Source organism: Squalius cephalus (genome assembly GCF_949319135.1).
Source record: "Squalius cephalus genome assembly, chromosome: 3".
NCBI lineage: Eukaryota > Metazoa > Chordata > Actinopteri > Cypriniformes > Leuciscidae > Squalius > Squalius cephalus.
Genome location: NC_137124.1, coordinates 33,135,879 through 33,152,334, shown reverse-complemented (window position 1 = coordinate 33,152,334; position 16,456 = coordinate 33,135,879).

Below are 16,456 nucleotides of genomic sequence, written 5' to 3'. Positions count from 1 at the left end.
CGAGCGAGGATTTGTCTGGTCGTGATCATTTTGAATGAGCGCATCATCAGCGCTTTGTTCAAGTGTCTGAGATCTAGTATAGGGCGGTGCCCGCCATCCTTCTTTGGTACTAAGAAGTAACGGCTGTAAAACCCCGACTCGCTTTCTCCCAAGGGGACGGTTTCCACAGCTCCTTTTCTCAGTAAATTCGCTATCTCGGTGCGAAGTAGGTGTGCTACTTCCTGATTCACCGAAGTTTTTGCTTTCCTACGCTTTCGCGTGAATGGCCAGGGGTAGAATAAAATCTGGGTTCTGGTCGCTCAGATCCGGGGACCCAGAGACCCAGCCATGATGACGTACTTCGTTCATCATGCTCATTTCGAGTGGGGCAGACAGCGCTTCGTGCAGTGTTTGTGTAACTGGCACTCCGGCCGTGTGAGCGGGGAGATGCTTTATTACAGACACAGCTCTGTGGGCTCGCGGCGCTGCAAGCTGTCCACAAAGTGTGTGCGCTGAGAGGCAGACACGTGATATGCACTCAGCGCACTGCCAGCGCGAGCTGGGCTTATACGCTGAGGCGTTATGTGTGTGCGTAGCGCAGATACAGTCATATTCACAGGCAGGGGTGGGCGCTGTACAGCGGGCACATTTCCTACACTTAAAATATGAACGGCATGAGCCGGTTTGACTGATATGGACCCTGTGGTGGTGTGGGACACTGCATGGGTTGTGCTTGTGTGTAGGGGTGAACACTGGGAAGTGGGCACTTTTCCTACACTTAGCGGTCGAGCGGCTTGAGCCAGCTTTATTGTTTTCGACCTTGGATGAGTGTGACACAGAAAGGGTAGTGTTTTTGTGCAGGGGTGGGCACTGGGCAGTGGGCACCTGTCCTACATTTAAAACACCTTCGGCCTGAGCCGGAATATGACCAGACATGATGCTCTTTTTGAGATATATGTGGGTCGCCGTGAAAACGGCGTTTGTGTGCAGGCGAGCGAGTTGAGGAACTCGTTGGCTGCTAAATACACCCTTCAAGTTGCCTCTGCTGAGGGAACTGAGAGAGCGGTTTGTGCTGATTTCGATGGCGGTCCGGCCGCGGCGGGACTTAACCATCGGCGCCTTCCTAGGATGGCTAGGAAGACTTGGGAGGCTCAAAGCTCAGCGCGAGCTTGTGCCTGGGTCCCTGGGCGGGAGGCGGGAGGCGGTCTGCGGCGGCTGGTAGAGCGCGAGCACTGACGTGCATCCCGAGCCTGGCGATGTTGTGAGGTTGGCGGAGGAGGCGGTGGGCGCACTGTTTTCCGAGCGGGCGGCTGCTTCCTAGCGCAGCCTGCTGCGGAACTGGAACGCTGCGGCAAAAAGTGTCTCATAGCCTGAGACGTTTTCTGCATCTGTGTATCGCTCCACGAAGCCCTTCACCGAGGGACCGAAGAGACCAGCTGGTGACACGGGGGCATCCAGGAAGGTGGCGCGGTCAGACTCAGACATGTCGGACAGCGTTAGCCACAGGTGACGCTCAGTCACGGTCTTGGTAGCTCTGAGAGCTAGGTCCGTCGCGCTTCTCAAGTCCGTCACGCCCTCCGCAGATGGGCCAGCCTCGTCCAGTGAACGGAGAAGGTTGGTCTGGTAAATCTGCAAAATGGCCATGGTATGCAGAGTGGATGCGGCCTGACCGGCGGCGGCGTAGGCGCGACCAATCAGCGTCGAAGTAGTCCGGCAGGCTTTAGTGGGCAGGCTCAGCTTAGACCGCCATCCCGCAGAGGGCGGGCACAAGTGAGTCGCTACAACTTCCTCAACGGGAGGAACAGAGAGATATCCCCTGTCTTTCGCGCCGTCAACCACAGAGAGTGTCAAAGAGACAGAGGATCTCAGCCTAGCCAAGTACGGGGCTCCCCACGACCTGGAGAGCTCATCGTGCAGCTCGGGGAGGAAGGGAGCGGGCCTCGAAACAGGTGCAGAGCGGCGTCCAGGCAGAAAACAGCCATCCAACCTGTTAGGCGCGGGCTCCTTGGGCGTCGACCAGTCGAGGCCGAGGTCCTCTACGGCCTTGGAGAGGAGGCGGAGAAGCTCAGCGTCGACGGAAGCCCTCACGCTGGATTCCTGAGTCGACGGGGCGGGGTCAGGGATGGAACCTGACCAGTCCTCACTCCCGGACGCCAGGATCAAGCAGCTGTCATCCTCCGCGACATCCCGCTCCATCTCGTCGGCTGCTGCGGCAGCGGGGCATTGGCCGTCGAGGATTGAGACGGGGGACTCAGAGAAAGAGGCTCGCGGGGACACAGCCGGTGAGTGCTCTTTCACAGAGACTTCTGGTGGCCTTTGTGAGCGGCGCTTTTCACGGCGCGGCCCAGCAGGAGGAGTGGATACAGCGGACTTGATGGCGAATAGAGCCAGTCGAGCCCGCAGGGTCGAGAGAGGCAAGGATTCGCATTCACGGCAGCCGCCGTCGGCGAGCGCATGGTCCGCGTGTTCTTTTCCCAGGCAGGAAACGCACAACTCGTGGCGGTCCCCGTCGCTGAGAACGGCTCGGCACGAGCCGCAGGACATGATGGGCATTGAAAAATGCCTTTGTCCTATTGTGAGAGAACGTGCGTGTCGCAGCGCGAACACACACGGAGCAGTGGTAAAGGATATGAGGATAGCGCAGCAGGCACGGCGAGTGAAGGCGGCGAAATCCAGCCGGTGTCCTCGACTCGAGCTCGTCCCGCTGGGATGCTGTTCGACGGCGTTGCTTCTCTCTAGAAGATCCAGCGAAGTCCTTCGCTGAAAGGAGACGAAATCACTTGTGCAACCTGGGCAAGGGGTTTTTATAGGCTGAAGCCACACCCCTTTTGGCGGGCCATGACGACAGCGCGGGAAGGCTTTCCATTGGCACTGGAGTCATGCCAAGACGCACTGATAAGTTGCAGCAGTTGCCGCAGAGCAGCCAATAGGCGTGCGAGCTGCCTCGCCTATGTCTGCCTGCTGCAGCAAATGCGTTTTACATTCTAAAAATTAAGGATAATTTTTTGCTTCTGTATTCTCGAGAAAAGGAGTTTTCCCATAGCATAAGCTAAACTTACGCAACACGAGAGTACTCTCGTAAGAGAAAGTGACCTACTAATTCAACCATTCACATTTGAAGTTCACATCTGATGGACACCAGTGTTTCCCAACCCTGCTCATGGAGGCACACCAACAGTACACATTTTGAATGTCTCCCTTATCTGACCCATATATTTCTGGTCTTGGAGTCTCTACTAACGAGCTGATGAGTGGATTCAGGTGTGATTGATTAGAAAGAGTTGGAAAATGTGTAGTGTTGGTGTGCCTCCAGAAACAGGGTTGGGAAACAATAGGTGTGTTCGACATCAGCTGCGGCTGGATGTAACCGATCGGCGAGAGTAGCAGCGTGCAGGCAGGGAGGAGCTGCAAACGGAGACGTGAAGTCGGACACTTTCTGGTTTCCGTAGTGACCGCTCACGTGGTGTTTGCATACTTTACCACAGCTGACGTGAAATAAATGCAATATTTGCCAAATAATACACGGGTGTTTCAGATACATTTTCATTCAATATATATCAGCTGTGTCGTCATCAGAGCTCGTGCAGCCCAGTGCAGCCGCTCTTGAGAAGCTGCGCTGGCTGACGCCCGACATACTCCGTTTGCAGTGCATATGCGGTGCGTATTTTTTTCCGTACCCATGTTGAGTTTTCACACTGCACGCGGTTGCAGTCCGTCGATCCGTTCCAGTTGCAGTGCCTAATACAGCAGTGCAGCGATCGTTTCCGCACCGAGTCTATTTTTGCTGTGCTGCAAACGCTGAATTAAAGTGACAGCGCATGTTTCGTGGTCAAAATGAACACAGATTGACCTGAAAATGTAGTAATTTCACCATAAATGCGTTTAATTAAATAAAATGTAGTAATCTCACCATAAATGTATTTAATTAAATACTACTTTTTTTTACAGTCATCTTTTTACTTTAAGACCGGAGTAAAGCAAGGAAAACTACAATTTACCTCAAGGCGAAATTATGATCAACACTTGTCTCATTCGTGGAGGTGGAAAAACAAGTTATTTGTGACATGCAAGATTTATTGTATTAAAATTTAAATGCAAAAGAAAAGGAATGGGAGTCAGCTGTTTTTGTCAATTTTAAGTTTTAATTTAAAATGTTTGCGATTTTAATATAAGTAGATGGTTAAATATTTGACCACTTGCTTGAGCAACTTAATATAAATGCATGGAATAATAGGCCTATGTTGTTTAAATTGTGTTTAAACGTGCATACGTCCATTAAAGAGTGTATATGTGTACAAAGAGAATCCCAATGCTGACAACTATTTTTTAATAAAAGTTGCTGCATAACTTCTGGATTTGAAATAAAAATAGTAAGTAGGCCTATGTGTTTGTAGTACAGCCGCGGATCAGTTATGCACTGCAAACGCAGCATATGTGAAAGCACTATAGCTGCTCCTGCACGCATACGGAGTATGTGTGAAATGGGCGTGAGTTCTCCGCTACTCTCGAATCGCTCTCGCGGTACTTTGATGGCATACGTCACAGTCACATGGCGTCGTCACTGTATCAAGTTGGACAAAATTTCTAAACAGCATGCACTGGAAAGGCCGGGGCGGTTGGCAACACTGGATAGTGACTGGAACATTGATGGGAGGAAGTGACGGTAGTTACAGAAGCGATCCGGAGATGGAAGAAGATCCAGGCGGTGGGATTGAAGGTTATAATCAAAGTAAATGGAACTTAGTAGAAAATCTGAAAAGGAAAAAGAGTGTTAGCCAAGTATCGGGTACAGATAGTGAGAGAGAAAACCATCAGACTAGAAGGAGGAAAGAAGAATATAAGGTAATAATAAAATTCGTGACAGAAGTTATAAGCTCTTTGAATCCTTTAAAACTGTCAAAAGCGTTAAAAGAAACAATTGGAGACATAGAAAGTGCTAAGATGTTACAGGATGGTAAACTGTTGCTGTTCTGTAAGGATAGCAATCAACAAAAGAAAGCTCTTGGGCTAAAATCGTTGATGGGACAAAAAGTAAATTGCTCAGTAGTGGGAGAGAATAAATGGGTGAGAGGGGTGATCACAGGAATCCCCACTAATGTGTCCGAAGAGGTAATCAAGAAAAGCATGTCAGGAGCCTCAGTGATTGAAGTTAAACGATTAAAATACACTAATAGGAGAGAATGGACAGCTTATCGGTGATGCTGAATTTTGACGAGGATAAAATGCCAGAAAGAGTGTTTCTAGGATGTATGTGTTATTCGGTAAGACCATATATCCCCCCTCCATTGAGATGTTACAAGTGTCAAAAATATGGACATGTGGCATCGGTATGTAAAGGGAAACAATGGTGTGCAAGATGTAGTGGCAATCATGAGTACAGAAAATGTGAAGAAGGAGTGAAACCAAACTGCTGCAACTGTGGAGAGGAGCATAGTGCGGCATATGGAGGTTGTCAGGTTAGAAAGAATGCTGTCAAGATACAAAATGTAAAAATAACGGAAGGATTAATTTACGCTGAGGCCATAAAAAGAGTGAAAAGGACAGAACAGAGAAATGCACAAGAGAGTGAAAATGAACTAAGAATGCAGAGGCAGACCCGAGAGACAATATGTATTGACACCATCAATATAGACAAACTAGCGTTTACCACCTTTAGGCCGTGTCCACCAAAGCGTTTTTAGCCTGCTGAAAACGCTAGGCGCTCTGCTGAAAATGCCTAGCTGTGGGCGCTTGAGAGCGTTTTGGCAGCGTTGCGTTTTTTTCAGTTGAGACACTTTGCTTGTTATGATATGGAATATCCGTGAAAGTGTTACTAGTATCTCATTTCACACATATTTTGTTTCTGTGTTGATTCTATATTAAAATGACAATACAACGTAATGTATTTTCTCTGGCTCTTGTTTTAAAGGATTTTGTTCCGTTATTAACAGAAAGAATAAGAATAATAATTAGAGCAGCAGAAAAGTACTTGCAAGCAGACGGATTAACAGTTGAACAGGTAAACGTGAAACTAAAGATGCAGATAACAAACTCGCAGGCTTTATGTGGAGGATCATAATGGTACTGATAATATTGTAGTGGAATGCAAGAAGCCTAATAGCAAATGGGCAAGAATTTAAAAAATATATTGATGAATATGAAGAAAAACCACATATTATTTGTATACAAGAATCTTGGCTTAAACCTCATTTAAACTTTGTTGTTCCTCAATATGCAATATTACGTAATGATAGAAAAATAAAAAATGGTGGTGGTGTAGTGACTCTAATTAAACAAGGAATAGAATTTCAGGAGATAGATGTGAATGGGGAAGCTGAATCGATAGTGGTGGAGGTATGTACAAGAAATCAGAAAATAAGAATAATCAACTTTTATAATCCTTGTGATAGGCTTAAAGAAGATTTAAGACAAAAAGTTGGTGGTGAGGGAAGTTTCAAACTAGTGTGGTGTGGGGATTTCAACGCACATTTTACGTTGTGGGGTAGTGAATTTAATAATCATAATGGAAATATTGTGGAAAGTATATTAGATGATGATCAAACTACAATAGGTAGTGATCATTACCCCATCAGATGTGTAGTAGGTATAGAAGTGGAACAAAATATAAAACAGAAAATCCCCAGGTGGAAATTTAAACCGGCAGACTGGGAAAAGTTTAAGGAAGTTAGTGAGGCTAAATTGTTAGGAATGGTAAATGATAAACAGGAACCTGAGGAATTAAATAATACAATTAATGAGATCATTTGTAGTGCCACTGAGGAGGTAATTGGGAAAAGTTTAGGAGAAAGAAAAGGGAAAAGTGTACCATGGTGGACATAGAACTGCAGTGAGGTAATCTCAATTAGAAATAAAGCGTTTAAAAAGGTAAAGAAAACTTATTCCTTTCAGGATGTATACAAAAGATCTCAGGCAGTGGTTAGAAAAGTAATTAGATCTGCTAAAAGAGACTACTGGAGACAATTCTGCAATGAAATTGGTGAGAGAGTAGATATAAGTGAATTATGGGGCATAATTAGGAAAATTGGAGGGAATAAAATTTATAGAAATATACCTGTAATAATAGATGAGGACAAATATATAATGATTGAAAGCGAAAAAGCAGAGGTATTGGCAAAAGCATTTGTGAAGATTAACAGTTACCTCTAACATATCAGAGGATATGAGAAGGAAAAGAGAGCAAGCAATAAGAGATAATCCTAATATCATGGTCCAAAGAAGGTCCTCTGAAAGCACTCTGGATGAAGATTTTACTTTGTATGAACTCAAACAGGTATTGACAGGTTTTAGAAATATATGTAATGAGATGAAAAAGAATTTATCAGATATATCATTGAATATCATATTACATCTGTTCAATAAAGTATGGGAGGCAGGAAAGCTCCCTTCTTCCTGGAAACATGGAGTAGTTGTTCCAATAGCTAAACCTGGGAAAGATCATTCCAGAGCAGTTAAATATAGACCAATTCGAACTTATGTAAAATAATGGAAAGAATGGTAATAGCTAGACTAAATTACACAATAGAAAAGAAAAATATTTTATGCCCACATCAAAGTGGATTTAGAAAGGGTCGCAATACAATGGATTCTATCATATATCTAGAATCAGAAATCAGAAAAGCATTTATAAATAAAGAAGTGTTAATTGGAGTGTTTTTTGACGTGGAAAAGGCATACTTGTGGAAGGAGGGATTATTAATTAAGTTGGATAAAATAGGTATCAAAGGATGGTTGTATAATTGTATAATGGATTTCCTTTTCAAGCGTACAATACAGGTCAAGATCGGTTCAAGGTATTCAAAAATATCCACAATAGATAACGGTACTCCTCAAGGTAGTGTTTGTAGTCCAATTTTGTTTAATATAATGATTAATGACATATTTTCTCAGGTAGGACAAGGAATAGGAAAATCCCTATATGCAGATGATGGAGCCATGTGGAAAAGAGGACGAATGTTAAATTTGTTGAAAAAAGCATGCAGAGAGCAGTAGAGGAAGTGGAAAAATGGGTAAACAACTGGGGTTTCAAATTGTCAGTAGGAAACCCGCAAGTTATCTGTTTCTCAAAAAAGAAGAGTAGCCCACAAATAAAATTAAAACTATATGAACAAACCTTAGAACAAGTATCGGAAATTCGATATTTGGGGTTGTGGATGGATTCAAAACTTAAATTTGACAGTCACATAAAGAAAATAATAGATACATGTAAAAAAGGAATAAAGGTTTTAAGATGTCTGGCAGGGGTAGATTGGGGTGCAAGTCGGCAATCATTAAAAAGAATATATTGTGCAATGATCAGACCAGTACTAGATTATGGATGCATAGTATACAGCTCAGCATCAGCATCCAAGTTAAATAAAATAAATGTTATTCAGTCGCAAGCATTACGAATAAGTTGTGGGGCATTCAGAACATTCCCTATTCCAGCAATGCAGGTAGAAATGGCAGAAATGCCTCTGGATGTTAGGAGGTGGTTACAATTAAAAATGTCATATTGGAGTACACTAAAGGGACACGATGAGAATCACCCAGTGAAAAAGATCCTAGAAAAATGCTAGGAGTATGGAAAAGGAGATAAATAGTTTTGGATGGAATGTAGAAAAAGAAGACCCGAACATAGAAATAAATAATATAAATATTAGTCCCACAGTGGTAATACCATCAATACCTCCATGGCTTTTCCCTAAACCTGATGTAGATCTAACATTGCAAGACAAGATGAAAAAAAAAGGAAATAATCATAACAAAGGATATAGTTGTGAAGCAGCACCTAAGTCAAGAATATTATTCAAATATTCACGGATGGATCTAAGAATCCAGACACTGGACATACAGCAGCAGCAGTTTACATTCCCCATTTTAAATATAGTATTGAAAAGAGAATTACAGATCATGTTTCAGTATACACCGCAGAAATTATTGGAATTTTAATGGCACTTCAATGGGTGGAAGACGTTCATCCTGTGGATGTAGTGATTTGCTCAGACTCCTATTCAGCTTTAATGAGTATAAACAGTGGAAAGACAGAATCCAGGCAGGATATTTTGTATGAAATACTACAAAATCTGTACAGAATATACAGAATAGGAGTAAACATTTCATTTTTATGGGTTCCAGCACATGTGGGGGTAGAGGGTAATGAGGAGGTTGATCAGTTGGCAAAGAGATCTCTGAAACACAATGTAATAGACATTAATGTATCACTGAGTAAAACTGAAGTTAAAGCAATAATAAAATCTGCTCTAAACAAGATGTGGCAACAGAAATGGGATAAGGAGACAAAAGGTAGACATCTGTATAAAATTCAAAATAAAGTTGGGGTTGAGAGAAATAAATACGGAAGCAGAAAGGAAGATTCCATAATATCTAGGCTTCGAATAGGGCACACAAGCCTTAATTACTCACTGTTTATCATAGGAAAAAGAGAATCTGTGAATTGTGATAAATGTGGCTTGTCAGAAACAGTTGAACATGTGTTGATTCATTGCACAGAATACAACAGAGAAAGAATCAATTTTACAGAATCATTAAGCTACGTAGGTATTAATACATTGTCAGTAAATAGCATATTTCAAAACGCACAGAAAGAGACAAGGGTTTATAGTGCTTTAATGGGGTATCTAAGAGAAACAGGATTGTTTAACAGAATATACAGTAGTTTAATATATATTTATATATTTATAAATATTTAAATATTTATATATTTATATATATTTAATATATATATATTTTTTTTTTTTTCCAGAATTATTTGATTATTTGCTTCACTCGGTTAACGCTTCACACTCCTGTCCAGTTGGTGGCAGTAAATGCACCTTTTAGCTGGTTTACCAACCGCCATAAAACTCAGAAAGAAGAAGAACGGCATGCACTGCTTCAAGTCAGCCGCCGATTGGTCTCCGCAGAGCTGCATGAAGTTGAACAAGCCTATTGACTTAACTATCCCATGAGGCTATGGAAGAGACGTTAGGTGAATAACAGTGAATCAACTGATGTCGCAAGTCACATAACAATGACAACATGGCGAATGTATGTACAGTGTGAACAAACCTAGATTGTAATTGTAGCTTGTATGTAGATGTGGCAAAAAAATCGAATCTAATTTTTTTTCAGAACGATTGACCGATTCATGATTTAGAGCTAGTCAACTTAATAACGTTACTACAATATAATTCAAGTATCATTCTTTTTATTAACCATCTGGTTAATGGGGTGGTAAAACACCTTTTTTCAAAGGCTTGATTGTGTTTGTGGGGCACATGTGGGTTAACATGTGTTAATGCTTCGTTTTTAAAAATTTGCATTATTTTTCACATATTTAACCATTATTCTACACTGCTCTGTCCCTCTTTGTAAAAATGGTCGGATGGGGGGGCTCAAGATGGCGCCATGAGCGGTTGTGCTTTTGCAAGCTGAGAAGCGATATCGGGTATTTCCCCACAAATGAAGATACAGTTTTCGTAAAGTTGCTAACTAATATTTAAAGGTTGTTACTGGTTGCTGCATCTGATTACATTTTGATTTTGGAGTGGTGCGTGTGAACAGTAATAAATTACCAAAGCATCAGCTGTTGTTTGAAAAAAATGGCTGAGGATGCTAATCTTGGCGCAGAGATGGAGGTTGAGACGGTAAAAGAGAAGAGAAACTTCAGCGATACCCACTCGTATGCCTGTAAGGTAAAAAACGGAGGAAGTTGTGATTTGTGTCCAAACACGCCAAGCAAAAATCAACCTTCCAAAAGGCATGAAAATGTGGTGGCCTCCTCTGCCAAAGAAAGTGAACTCTCTTTAAGTGAAGTACAGGAGAATTTTATCCGAATTCTCTCTGAGAAGATTAACGAGAGATCCGACCAGATTGAAAGGATGGTGAAGGAGAATTCTTCCAACATTGAAGCTTTGGGCAAATCTCTTACGTCAGTTCATGATGATGTAATGGAGCTGCAGAAAGAAAACAAAACCTAAAAAATGCAAATGCTCTCCTAGGAAAAAAAGTAAAGGAAATGAATACGAAAATTCATGACCAGGAACGTTACAGCCGCAGATGTTGTCTGCGTTTATACGGACTGTCCGAGCAATCCAATGAAAACGTGAAAACGAGAGTTGTGGGAAATATGCAAAGAAGTGTCCGCTGACACAGCGGACAGGCGTATGGTTGCGGATGCTCTGGATGTGGCACATCGTCTTGGCAGACCTAAAACCTCGGATGATGGCAGAAGAGTTCAACCAAGACCGGTGATCATGAGATTAATTTCTCGCACAACCAGAGATTATCTGGAAAAATAAAAAAAATAACGAGTATCTGACCTCCAAGGGGCTGCGGTTTAAAGAGGACTTGACTGCTTTTGACATTGAAGCACAGAATCGTCTTTGGCCGGCTGTGGAGAGGGCGCGGAAGGAGGGCAAAAGCGCATACTTCAGCGGAGCGAGGGCTTTCGTTGATGGTAAAGAGATTCATCCTGAAGAGGGCAACGGAACTTCATAGACTTGTGGTCGTTTGGTAGGAGTCTGCAGTTGGCGGTATCCTGAAAGTCAAGGTTAATCTTCTCTATTAGAGACAAGAAGTGGTTGCTTCTAAGTTCTTCGGATGGTTAAATAACGGATGCACTTTAAGGTTTATTTAAATGTTTGCAACTGTTATAATTTTTGAAGATTGTTTGTGGGAATCCCATTATGTTAAAGTTTAAAGTTTAGGCTATTTACCTACTCTTGTGGTTTATTTTTAACTAATTGGCTACTTTTTACACTTTATGTCTCTTTCTTTGTTTTCTATCAATGCCAGAGGTATTCGTGATATCCTAAAGAGAAAAGCTTTATTTTTGTATTGCAAAGGGAAATGTGTATATTTATGTTTAATTCAGGAAACGCATGCATGTTTTTCAGATATGTTCTGGAAAAATCAGTGGGGAAAAGAGATTTGGTTGTCATTTTGCAGTAATCGATCAGCGGGGGTTGCTATTTTACAAGATAAATTTACAGGGCGGATACTGAATTATGAAAAAGATGATTGTGGATGGATATTACTTGTGATAGATAAGGATAACGAACAATTTATATTAGTTAATTGTTATGCCACCAATAACAACATTAACAACGAAATACAGTTTTGCAGATTGAATCTAGAATTCAGCATTTTATTTTCTTATATCCTTTAGCTAAAGTTATTTGGGGAGGAGATTTCAATACTGTGTTTGACGCAACCATTGATAGATGGCCTCCTAAAAGTAGGCCTAGCCTTTCGAGTGAACTAGTTAATGTATGTTTAAAGGAGAACTCCCATTTTTTTGTAAATTTGGAGTGCTGTCAGTACAGAGAACAACGACAAAAATCGGTGTTGCCTACACCGTGTTATCCTCTTTTTAAAATTTGCACCCTGTTGACTTCAATGGGGCAAGTTTTAAACCTGCTTTTAGCCTCTTAACATCCACAGTAATCACGCGCGTGATCATAGGTAACTAAAGCGCGTGAACTCGACAATCGATTACTGTGGACTTTGACCGAAAACAGGAAGAAAATACAGGTATGTGCGCTGGCTGAATTAACATCACTTTTATTCATATCTTTCACATCTACTGCAGTCAGATTGACCCGCGTTCACTCCGAAGGAATCACTCACATGGCTGTGCACTTGTAATGACACATCAAGGATGTTAAGAGGCTAAAAGCAGGTTTAAAACTTGCCCCATTGAAGTCAACAGGGTGCAAATTTTAAAAAGAGGATAACACGGTGTAGGCAACACCGATTTTTGTCGTTGTTCTCTGTACTGACAGCACTCCAAATTTACAAAAAAAATAGCTCAATGTTAAAATTGACCGAAGTTCTCCTTTAAGATTGGGCCTTACTGATGTGTGGAGAGATAAGAACCAAGACAGGGAGGAATATACGTGGAGTAATAAGAACCTATCTCTTCATTCTCGTATTGATTATGTAAGGGATAATCCACGGCTAGCCATGCATTAAAGGATTTTAATGCACGACGTAGAGGCGAAGAACCACCCGACGCGAAGCGGAGGTTATTTGCCAAGTTAAAAATAAGTTAAAGCTGTAACTGATGTTTACAGTGTAATTTTTTAACAGACGTGTAGAAATGACGGTTATTTCTTAAGTTTAGGCTCGTCAGTTCTTGCACTCCGTCCGCTTTAAATAAAGTAGAGCCATCGGATAGGCCTATATCACGAAAAAATTGAAGACCGGAAGTACGTCTTTTAGTAGGGATACAGCTCTTCCGGTTAGCTCTTTACAATGGCGGAGTCCGATAGATACCGCTGGACCAAATCTCTCCGCAACCTGCCTGAAGTCACATATGACGATGTGGTTCGGATGGTAAATGAAAACTCTCAAGAGGAAAAGCGTGAAAGCTGAGTTATGGCTTTCTACGTCCTGACGCAGAGCAACCCGGTGAACTACAACAACAGCAGCGGGCCGTTCGCCAGTTAGGTAAACGTTTCTATGGTAACAGCGAGTTGGACCAATCAGCAGACGTTGCTGCTACGCTTAGGATTGTGGGTAGTGTAGTTTTTTTTCAGAAGATCGCGGATAAAACATGTTTTTCTTGAAACAAGGTTGATTTCATACGAACTTATAGCTTCTACAGGAGCAAAAACCTTCGTTTCACAACCTCATAGCTCCTGGTCAGTCTACCTCGGATGGTTTAGACATTATGGCTGATAATATAAATCCTTATGGAGAAATACTGTTGACCGGAAGTTCTGAATCCCTACTCCGCGTTCCGGAAGCAGGAAGTGTGACATAGGCCTATTGCTTTTATTTGAATGAATTCACATTTATTTAAATTCATTATTAAAAGAGAGAGACAGAGAACTGAAGGAGAAGGAACAGAGAGAGAGAGAGAGAGAGAGAGAGAGAGAGAGAGAGAGAGATGCGTGCGCGAGTTAACGTTACCTGTGTGTGTCGATCTCTTCTTTAAAGTCTAGCAGCTACAGTCCCCTCGTTGCTTAAGCATATAGCTAACTTAATGATTCTTTAATGGATTTATTACAATTATTTATGAATGACAGGCAACACTGACAGTGACAAGGCAATCTTTATTTGAACTAATCATGTCATTTATTTATTGTTAATTCTTTGTGCCGCTTTTTGTCATTCAACGTCTTCTCCAAGTCTTCTATTTCGTCTTGTGCCTGGGCCCATTTCTCAGAGTTGCCATATTCACCATACAAATTAAACGATATGCAAAAATCATCCATTTAGCCTACCTAAACGTTTTCATATGCGTCTCTCACTCTGCTTGCAAGTGTATCTGTGTTACTATGGTTACCAATGTAGCGGATTAATTTCGAACTGTAATCAAACTGACTGGAACTACCTGTGCATTAAACGGTTTTACTGCACACCTTCCAGCCAATCAGAATCGAGTATTTAAACAGCCCATGGTATAATGGTTAGTGTCTAATGATTTAACTAGTAATGTGGCCTCTGTACTGATAGAACCTTGCATAATGACAGATCATAAAGGAATATTCATAAGAATAAATATGGTTCAAGATAAATCAGTCAAAAAAAAACAAAACTAATAGTTACTGGAAATTAAACAATAAATTGCTTTAATGAATGCCTAAAGGAAAAAATCAAACTCATTATTGAAAAATATAGGACAATTGCAGCTATAGAAAAGACGTATGGAAAGTACTGGGAATTAATGAAGTTTGATATCAGAACGGCATCATTTAACCAAGGAAAATTGGAAGCAAAAAAATAAAAAAGGAAAGAAAATTCAATTATTGAGGAAATATTAAATTTAAATAAAAAGAGGAAAGAAGCCTTGACTGATTTTGAATTAAAAAAAAAAAAATTTATTACATACTGAACTTGATAATATCTATGAGGATAAAGCAAAAGGAGCATTTATTCGATCTAGACTTAAATGGTTAGAAAAAGGGGAAAAAAATTTGTTTGGCCTCGAAAAAAGAAACAGTGATTTTGCCTCAGTTTCAAAACTAATGATTAACAACAAAATAGTAGATAATTCTTTAGATATTTCAAAATATGGCTCAGTTCTTTAGTAATTTGTGTTCTTCCACAATGGCTACTTCCAGCATTGATATTTTTTTTAACAGTATAAGTGATACCAAAAAAAAAAAGATCAGAACTTCCAAAATGTGTGTGATAAAGAAATAGATATTGAGGAGCTGAGAGAGTGCATTAACTTGCTAAAAAATAACAAATCTCCAGGCAATGACGGGCTAACGGGAGAGTTTTACAAGACATTTTCTAAAGAACTTTCCCCCTTTTTATTATTAGTAGGCTATTTATAGAAGCTATAGAAAAAGGTGAATTGCCTGCTTCATTAAAACAAGGGGTTATAACTCTGATTCCCAAACCTAACAAGGACAAGTTACTCATTGAAAATTGGAGGCCTATTAGTTTGCTCAATAATGACAGTAAGTTGTTTGCAATGATTTTTGCTAGAAGAATGAAATGAGGTTTAGATAAAATAATTGATATGGAACAGTCTGGTTTTATGCAAGGTCATCATATTAGGAATAATATTAGACTAGTTTTAGATATGATAGCTTATAATCAATTAATTGATGATGATAGTTTTATTTTATTTATTGATTTTTATAAAGCATTTGATATGGTGAATCATGATTTTATTTTCAAAGTTATTAAATTGTTAGGGTTTGGAGATGTATTTTTGAAAGCAGTTAAAATGGATTCCGTCAAACTTGCTTATGGTACTTCACAAAGGTTTGATGTTCATCGTGGCATTAGGCAAGGATGCCCCCTCTCTCCTTTATTTTTGTTAGTCACCCAGGTTTTGGCAATGCATGTAAAAAGAAATCAGTATAGTGGTATCACAGCTTTGGGTTTAGAATTTAAACTTAGCCAGTTTGCTGATGACACTGCAATTTTTTTGAAAAACAAATTTGAGGTACCAAAAATAATTAGATGTATTGAGGCATTCACTGCTGTATCAGGCCTGAATTGTGATAAATCTTTATTGTTTCCCCTTAAAGATTGCTCCTCTACAGAAATAGAGAACATCCCAGTTAAACACCAATTAACATATCTAGGTGTAGTTATTTGTAAAAATGAAAAACAGAGGATTCAGTTAAATTTTGAACCAATTATTGAGAGAACAAAAAATAAATTTAATTGGTGGTTAATGAGAGATATATCAATAATTGGGAGGGTATTATGTCAAAGGCGGAAGGTATTTCTAGATCAGTATATACATCTTTATCATTAGATGTGCCTCCTAAGGTGATTAAGAAATTAGATAAGATACTTTATGACTTCATATGGAGAAAAAAAAGCTGCATTATTTTAAAAAGGAGGTAATATGTAACACCAAAGAGCAAGGGGGACTTGAGGTCTTAGAGTATAGTACACTTAATGACACTTTCAAAATTAAATGGTTGATATAATTTTTGAAGAATAGAGAAAGTCTTTGGACCATATTTCCTAATTACATATTTAATACTCTTGGAGGCATAGATTTTTTTATTGAAATGTAATT